At 34.7% G+C, this 9,988-nt stretch overlaps 1 pseudogene; it reads left to right on the top strand.

The window, feature by feature from the left end:
* On the top strand, positions 1–958 carry LOC126076366 (olfactory receptor 6C76-like; annotated as a pseudogene).
* The last annotated feature ends 9,030 nt before the right edge of the window (positions 959–9,988 follow it).

The raw sequence follows: 9,988 nt of genomic DNA, 5'->3' as shown, positions 1-9,988 counted from the left end.
ATGAAAAATCGATCATCTGTGAAAGAGTTCATTCTCTTGGGATTAACAGATGACTCAGAGCTAAACATTTTTATTTTTATTTTTCGTGTATATACTGAGTATAACTGGAAACCTGACAATTATCACCCTTACTCTCATAGATTCTCACCTCAAAACTCCCATGTATTTCTTTCTTAAGAATTTCTCTCTCCTGGAAATCTCATTCACAACAGTTTGTATTCCTAGATTTCTGGTCAGCATTATAACCGGAGACAAGACCATTTCTTATAATTCTTGCATGGCCCAGGTGTTTTTCTTCATACTCTTTGGTTCAACAGAATTTTTCCTTTTGACGGTTATGTCATATGATCGTTATGTGGCCATCTGTAAGCCATTGCATTACACAACAATAATGAACAGCAGAATATGCCTCCAGTTTGTAATTAGCTCTTGGCTGGCTGGATTTCTTATTATCTTTCCACCTGTGATCGTGGGGCTTCAACTGGATTTCTGTGACTCCAACATCACTGACCACTTCACCTGTGACTATTCTCCTATGTTGCTGATTGCCTGCACAGACACCGCATTCCTACAGCTCATGGGATTTGTCATAGCAATATTTACTCTCATAGTAACTTTATCACTAGTGATTCTGTCCTATGCATTCATCCTTAGAACAATTCTGAAAATCCCCTCTGCTGAGAAAAGGAAAAAGGCTTTTTCCACTTGTTCCTCACACATGTTTGTTGTCTCCATTTCTTATGGAAGTTGCATTTTCATGTATGTTAAAACCTCAGCAGAGGAACGTCTGGCTTTTACCAAGGGCATAGCAGTGCTCAATACCTCTGTTGTCCCAATGCTAAATCCTTTCATTTACTCCCTAAGGAACCAACAGGTAAAACAGGCCTTTAAGAACTTAGTCCAAAGATGCTTCTCAAATAAATTTCAGTCACAAAGAAATTTAAAGCCTGAAATCTAAACTGAACTTTATGTCTAATATAGTAACATTGTTTTATGTTCCATACACTACTGCATTCAACTTCTGGTTCTTTCAGGTTTTGATCTCCATTTACCCAATTTTGGTCTCTCTCACTAGTTCAACTATCATTTTACATTCACAGTTCTTGAAAAGTTTCTGAGCATTGATGACTTCTGGTCATATAGAAAAGGATGACATTTAATAAGGCTGCCAGAATTTATTTGTAAACATTCTTTGAAGAACTTTTTCTCTGGACATCAATCAAAACCTAAATAAAAGGCATCATCAAGAAATTCCAAAAGAATTGTTTGTCTCAGTGCAAAGCAAAGAATACTAAAATAACCTCGTCTTTGGAGAAGTTCTTCTACTTTTGGTGTATTGCTCTTTCTCTTCTTATTTTGTATTTTTTTTCGTTATGAATATTAGTCTATGCTATTTGATGAATAGGTGTTATAGCTATATTGTGAATTCTGCCTTTAATATTATAAAGTATCTTGCTGAATGCTTTTTCTGGTATAAATTTCCAAGCTACTACAACTTTGGTTTTGATATTTCTATGAGGCCCTAGTACCATCACCAGGAAACACCTTTAATAAAATACATTGATTGTTGCTCCATAGTCTATTCTATTTTTTTAATTTGTTAATACTGAGTATGGAATTCATCTGAGTCTCCCTTGGAAAAGCCTGGCTTTTCTTTGGTATCCTGAATTGCTATTTCCTCTCTGATTATTCTGGCAATTCAAACCCACATGCTATCTTTCAGGTCGTTTTCAAAGTTTCCGGCACTCTGATGACAACACAAATTGTTTTCATTACTTCAGTCTTTTAAAAAAAAAATACCTATTTTGGATTTTTTTTTTTTTTTTTGTACGTTAGAGGTATGGAATTAACATTTTCGCAATCCACACTTTGACATAGAACTTTCTATAAGAGGTCTTAATAATAAATTCTATTTTTTATGTTTATAAGGATAAATGTGGAATAAAACTTTATTTGGTGTTCATCCATTTACTTCTTGATCTTCTTCATTCACAAACATTACATGTGCATGCAACAGCATTTAATGAACCATCAATACACTTTTCCTTAAAAGGGCATTCAAATTCCCGGTGCTATCGTTCTCTTTTTTCTCCATTAAAAAAAAAAAAAGGTTCCTTCCACCAATGGTTTGCAGAAATATGGTTACATATAGTCAAAACTGGGTGAAAACTGGCAAATTCCATAATAGAGTTTGAATTTCTAGAACACCTATATGATTTTTGCATCATAATATCTCTGCAAAAATGTTTACTACATCTAAATGTTAAAGGGTTTTTTTCGTTGTTGTTAATGACTTCAGTTAAAATTGGTGATGTATACTGGATTCTCAGGCATAATGGATTTTTAGTAAATGCTTAATACTCAGATCTCTGTCTCTTTCTCTCTCTGATTATGTAGATGTGTATCTATCTATTTATCCACAACTACACATACATATATTGGCATACACACACACACACGTATCTATATACACTTTAGTATATTACTAATACAATTTACAAATAATAATAAATTATAAAATAAACTTTACAGTAAATTCTGTGTACCCAACTTATTTTCTCAGAATGCTTTCATGGAATTCTGCCAAACTGCTGTATTCATAACCAATCTCTGATTGCAAATTAATCATTTTTGAAAAATGGAGTTGTTTCACAATCTGCACTTTTCTTTGTAATTTTAATGTCATTATATCTGATAAATGAGGAGTTTTAAATAGTTATTATATTAATTATAAATATAATTTGTTTATTAAATTTGCATCATTTTATTTTTAGTTATGACTTTGTTTAACAATGGATTGCTAAGGTTTCTGAAAATTTAACAATTGGTTCTCAAATGCACGAATACAGTCAAAGTTTCAACACTCTCTTCCTCAATTTAAAAATAAATAAATAAATGTTGCCAAAGAGTCAATTACCACTGATAGCCATCGTATAGGACAGAGTAGGGTTTTCAAGGAGCAGCTTGTGGATTTGAACTGCTGACCTTTTGGTTAGCAGCCATTCTCTTAACGACTGTGCCACCAGGGTTTCTCTTCCTTAACAGTTGATTAAAAAGTTCACAAAAAAAGAGTAAGGACATGGGAAACTTGAACAAACTTGTAAACCAAATTTACCTAATTGACGTTTTTAGAAAAATTCAGTCAACTTCAGCCAAATACCCATTTTTCCAGATGCATCAAAAGGTTGTCATGATAGACTAAAATCATGAAAGAAAAAAAAATATATGAAAAGCTGGACTTTACTAAAATTAAAAACTTCTCTTAAAAAAATTGAGGGAATGGAAAAAGAAGCAACACATAGGGAGAAAACATTTGCAAAACCTATATAAAATAAAGGTCTTGTAAACAAAATACACAAAGAACACTTGAACCTCAACAATAAGAAAATAAAAACCTTATTAAAAATTTGCCAAAAAAATTGCATAGATACGTCACGGAAAAAGATGTACTGATGTCAAATAAACATATGAAAATGTGCTCATCCACATTTGTCACTAAGGGATTGCTAATTAAAACAAGTTGTTGTTGTTAGGTGCTGTCTAGTTGTGATTTGGTTTCTAAATATAATTCACAAATAAAGAGAACTTGGGTTACTTGGGGAAATGATTCTAGGGCTAGGACAGGGAAATAGCAAGTTCGTCTCATATATATATATAGTGACAGTAGAATTGTTAACCTGCACCGCTATGGAAAGCCCCATGTTGCCCCAAAGGGTTTTCTAGGCTGTAATCTTTTACAGGAGCAGATTTCCAGGTCTTTCTCCCATGGAACCACTGGGTGAGTTTGAACCTCCAACCTTTCAATTAGCAGCATAGCACTTAACAATTGTGCCACCAGAGCACCATCAAATTAAAACAAGTTAGGTACCATTATATACCTATTGGTATAAGAATAAAATTAAAAAAAAAATGATAATATCAAATGTTGGTGATGACACACAGCTCCAAAAAATCTTATTTTAGTGGGAGTATAATATGGTACAGCCACTTGGGAAGATAATTTGGCAATTTCTTATCAGTTAAACATAATTGAACTCCAGGAATTTATACACTTGATTTGATAACTCATGTCCACATGCAAAAACGTGAACAATTAAGTTAATTGTGATGTATAAAAAAATAAAAATTATTATTATTATTTTATTTATTTATTTATTTTTATGGTATGGGTAAATTAAAATATACCATCTTGATATCTGTTTCTATTATTTCCCTTTTCTCTTTGCTCCCTTTTTCTTTTATTCTGTCTTCTCTAGATTTAAATGAATATTTCTATTATTTCATTTTGTCTCCTTTATTGATTTATTTTATATGTATATATATATAACATTTTTAGTGGTTGCTCAAAAGTTACAGTATACATTTTAATTAATTTATCTAATTTCAAATAATATTACACTATTTAACAATATATTCCCAATGTTTCTCAGCCCTTATGATATTGTTGTCACACATTTCTCTTTTAGATAGGCTTATATAAACAAACAATAAAATTTTACAATATTTGCTTTAAACAGATAGTTACCCTATAGAGCAATTAGAAATAAAAAGAATTTTAATTTTCTCTTCATTTAGTCCATTTCTAGTTGTCATTTTTTATGTAGAACCAAGATTCTGCATATCATATTCCTTCTGTCTGAAGAACTTTCCTTAACATTTCTTATTGTTGGTCTTCTGTCAGTAAGTTATGCAATTTTTATTTGTGTGAGAAACTCCTTACTTCTATTTTATGACTGTTTTTATAGTATATAGGAATCTGGGAAAAAACTTTTTTTTTCTTTCATACATTTAAAGATGTCACTACATTGCCTTTTCACATTCAGGTTTTTGCAGGAGATTCTGCTGTACTTCTTATTCTCATTCCTCTGAAATAATGCCTACCTCTGGCATCCTTCTTGATTTTCTCTTTGTATTTGGTGTTTAGCAGTTTGGATATTAAATGTCTGGTTGTGTGTTTTTATTTTTTCTAACTTATTATCCTTCTTGATGTTCTCTGAACATTTTACATCTGTGGTTTTTAATGTCACTAGCAGCCATTAATTCTGCAAATATTTCTTCTATCCAAATTGTCCCTTTCTTCTCCTTGTAAAATCCCAATTACACATATATTTGATCCATTGACATAGTCCACAGCTCTTGCATGTTGTCTTATACTTTCTTCCTTTTTTTCTATTTGTATTTTAGTGTTGGTTAATTCCTATTGGCTCTTCAAGCTCCCTGATTATTCTTTAACTGTGCTGAGCCTACTGCTGAGCCTCATGAATGCATTCTTATCACTGCTCCAGTTATTTTATTTCTAGCATTTCTATTTTGGTCTTATAGTTTCCATCTCTCTGCTGAAATTAACTTTATGATTGTGCATTTTGGCTACCTTATCCATTATAGCCATTAACATATTATCCTAGTTTTTTTTTTAACTTCCCTCTCTGACATTTTATGTATCTGTGTAGTTCCTTAGCCCAGTTCTGATGATTGCTTTGTCTTTTGGACTGCAGCCAGTTCATTAATTTGCACCATCTATCTGATCCCATTGTTTCATGAATATGATATAATTTTATATCTTTTTACTTGGTGCTGTCAAGTAGATTCTTATTCATGGTGACTCAGTGTGTGTCACAGTAGGACTGTGCTTCGCAGGATGTTCAATGGATGATTTTTCAGAAGTAGATCACCTGGACTTTCTTCTGAGGTGACTCTAGAGGAACTCAAACCACCAATTTTTCATTAATTCTTTCCACCATCCAGAGACTCTTACTTATCACCTATCAGTTATTATCAGATGGTCCCCCCTGTGGTTACACACTCATGTATGTTTGATAAAATCATTAAACCACAAAATTGAAAAAGGTATTTTTTACACTATGTAATTTAAACTCATTTAAAATAATTACAATATTAAAATTGAAAAAAGACATTTCAAACAAATCTTCAAGTGGTTGGTTAAAACAAAAATAGTAAGGATGATTATAAGGGCTATTTTATACTTTTTCTTTGATTACTTATACAGTGTATTTTGGTCTATGTATGTTCTAGACTAAACACTGTCATAATGTTTAATAAATATTTGTGCAGTGAATAAAAACACCATTTAATTTCACATTGACTCAAAATTAAATGATTTTTCATAGACAAATATTACTTTAGTTAAGGTTCCTCATGGATGGTGAGTGTAGGTTTGGAATTGATTTTTTGTTTGTTTACATTAAGATTAAACTACAGTTGATAATTTCATGCAACCTTTCCTGTGGTTACACCCTCAAAATTTATTCCAATTTGTGCTATGTTTATTGACATTTTATCATGTGTCAAGAATTTGTGTTTATAGCAAGTGCTGGAAGAGTTTTTTTCTCCTGTTAATAGATGAAGTCGAGTGAATTTTGACTGATACTGACCCATGTGATAGAGTAGAACTGTCCCATAAGGTTTTTTATGCTGTAATCTTTGCAGAAGCAGATTAGCAGGTCTTTCTCCCACTTAGCCACTGGTGGGTTCCAGCTGCCAACCTTTCTGTTAACAGCTGAGCACTTAATCATTGCGCCACCAGGGTACTTCGTAAAAAAAAATAGTTATTTTTAAAAGAGGTGAGAAACTCTTGAAGGGTTTTACTGTTTCTGTAATTTTTTAAAAAAATAAATTGTTTTGGGAGGCAGAGCAAAGATGGTGGAATAGCTTCCAGCGAGCCCTCTTTACAACAAAGACCCCCAAAAATAAGTGAAACGAGTATATTAATGAGGATCTAGGAACCCTGAGCATCAAAAGCAAGATTAGAAAACAAACTGAAGGGCAAGGGAAGGAAAAGACGGTTCAGAAGTGGAGAGGAGTTACCAGACTTGAATCGCAGGGAGCCCTCAGGCACCAATCCTGGAGCAGCTGCGGCCGCGGGCTGGTACTACCGTTCAGCCGCAGTTTCCTCAGGGAGGAACACCCAGCCACACAGCCTACTCACAACCCCAGAACCAGAGAAGAACAGCAATATCGGCAAAAGCTAAGGACTTGCACGTATTTTACCACGCCCCCCCTCCCCAAGCCGGCTTCAGCGTCTAAATTCCCTGGGCCTGAGATAGCCACTGCTGAGCACCTAGAGCCATCCTTCCAGACTTGGAGAAGGAAAAATTTGCAATTGTGAGAAAAAATAATTTGCCAGCTCCACTAACCACGGGAGCTCCGGATAGAAGCATCTCCAGTCCAGGCATAAATGGTGCATAGGCTTTGAGCACCTTTCCCTTCTGCACGGACATGCGTGGGCCAATTTCAGAAGAATAGGCCCTTGTTGGCAGACTCCAGCCCTTTTAGCTGTGTAGTGGAGAAGTGGGTGTTTGAAGTTTGACATTGCTTTGCCTGTTAAACAGGGTCCTCATCTACCCACTACAGAGACCTAAGGACTGGTAGCTCCACTAAGGTCACCCGGCCACCCATGACAGGGGTCCAAGCATAACTGGTACCTCCCAGCCCTTACAACCAAAAACTTTGGGTGCCCATGGTCCATCTGCAGAACCCACCCACCTGCATGCTGTAGACAACAGGGACAAGCTTTCCTCAGAGGAACTCAGGGGTTGGTTCTCAGCCCCCTGACTTGTTCAGAGCATGAGTCCCTGCTGCAATTAGATACCGGTACATACACCAATCACCTCTGCCCTTCTAAGACTGTAGGACAGAGCCTGTACCACAGACTTGATGATCAGATACCTGAAAACCTGAGCTGAAATCATACAGGAAAAGTGAATGGACTCCTAGACTGATATACCTGATGACAGCTCTAGCCATCTGGGGACAGGACATCAAAGTTCCAAATGCAAAAATAATCAAGCTGGCTCACTCAAGCAAACCATTTGGGCATAACAAAACAAAACAAAGCAAGGAGCTATGACACAGTAAGCAAGCATAAACTAATACAATAACTTATAGATGTCTCGGAGGCAATGGTCAATATCAAGTCACATAAAGAAACAGACCATGATCACCTCAGCAAGCTCCCAAAGCAAAGAATCCAGGGATCTTCTAGATGAAAGTGCATTCCTGGAATTAACAGAGGCAGAATACAAATGATTAATATACAGAACCCTTCAAGACATCAGGAAAGAAAGGAGGCAATATGCAGAACAAGCCAAGGAGCACAAAGATAAAGCAATTGAAGAAATTAGAAAGATTATTCAGGAACATAATGAAAAATTTAATAAGCTAGAAAATCCATAGACAGACAGCAATCAGAAATTCAGAAGTTTAACAATAAAATTACAGAAGTAGGCAACTCAATAGAAAGCCAGAGGAGCAGAATTGAGCAAGCAGAAGCCAGAATTTCTGAACTTGAAGATAAATCACTTGGCACTAATATATTTGAGGAAAAATCAGATAAAAGAACTTTAAAAAATGAAGAAACCTTAAGAATCATGTGGGACTCTCTCAAGAGAAATAGCCTACGAGTGATTGGAGTACCAGAACAGAGAGGAATACCAGAAAATACAGAGAGAATTGTTGAAGATTTGTGGGCAGAAAACTTCCCTGACATCATGACAGATGATAAGATATCTATCCAAGATGCTCATCGAACTCCACATAAGGTTAAAAGAAAGTCGCTAAGACATATTATAATCATACTTGCCAAAACCAAAGATAAGGAGGGAATTTTAGGAGCAGCAAGGGATGAACAAAAAGTTATCTACAAGGGAGAGCCAATATGAATAAGCTCAGACTACTTGGCAGAAACCATGAAGGCAAGAGGACAATGGGATGACTTATTTAAAAAATAGAAGGAAAAAAATTGTCAGCCAAGAACCATATACCCAGCAAAACTGGCTCTTAAATATGAAGGTGAAATTAGGACATTTCCAGGGAAACAGAAGACTAGGGAATTTGTAAAAACTAAACAAAATGACAAGAAACACTAAAGGGAGGTCTTTGGTTAGAAAATCAATAATATCAGGTATCAACACAAGACTAGAACACTGGGCAGAGCAATCAGAAGTCAACCTAGACAGGGAAATCCAAACAACAAAGTAAGATTTAAAAAACAAAAAAACTCAAAACAGGTTAGAAGTGATGTTACTAAATAAAAGAAGACAACATTAAAACAATGAAGAGGGACTGAGAAGTGATCATAGATCTTCCGTATGGAGAGGAAGATACATCGATACAAAGAAAAAAAGGTTTAAATTTAGAAAAATAGGGGTGAATAATAAGGTAACCACAAAGGAGACAAATTATCCTACTCATCAAAATAAATTACAAGAAAAAAATAGAGACTCAGCAGAAACAAAATCCACATCAACAAATATGAGGAAAGGACAATACATAAAGATAATCTACTCAGCACATAAAATTAAGAGTGAAAAACAAACTGTCAACAACACACAAAAAAAGACATCAAAATGAAGCACTAAATTCATACCTATCCATAATTATGCTGAAAGTAAATGGGCTAAATGCACCAATAAGAGAGAGTGGCAGAATGGATTAAAAAATATGATCCTTCTACATGCTACCTACAAGAGACGCACCGTAGACTTAGAGGCACAAACAAACTAAAACTCAAAGGATGGAAAAAAATATCTCAAGAAAATAATAATCAAAAAAGAGCAGGAGTGGCAATATTAATTTCGGATAAAATAGACTTTAAAGTTAAATCCATCAGAAAGGATAAGGAAGAAAACTATATAATGATTAAAAGGACATTATACCAAGAAGATATAACCATATTAAATATGCACCCAATGATAGGGCTGAAAGGTACATAAAACAAACTCTATCAACATTGAAATGTGAGATAGACAGCTCCAAAATAATAGTAGGAGACTTCAACACACCACTTTCGGTGAAGGACAGGACATCCAGAAAGAAGCTCAAAAAAACAAGGAAGATCTAAATGGCAAAATCAACCTACTTGACCTCATAGACATGTACAGAACACTCCACCCAACAGCAACCAAGTATACTTTTTTTCTACTGCACATGGAACATTCTCTAGAATAGACCATATATTAGGTCATACAGA

Source organism: Elephas maximus, chromosome 4 (genome assembly GCF_024166365.1).
Source record: "Elephas maximus indicus isolate mEleMax1 chromosome 4, mEleMax1 primary haplotype, whole genome shotgun sequence".
Classification (NCBI taxonomy): Eukaryota; Metazoa; Chordata; class Mammalia; order Proboscidea; family Elephantidae; genus Elephas; species Elephas maximus.
This window is presented reverse-complemented; position numbering and strand designations above follow the sequence as displayed.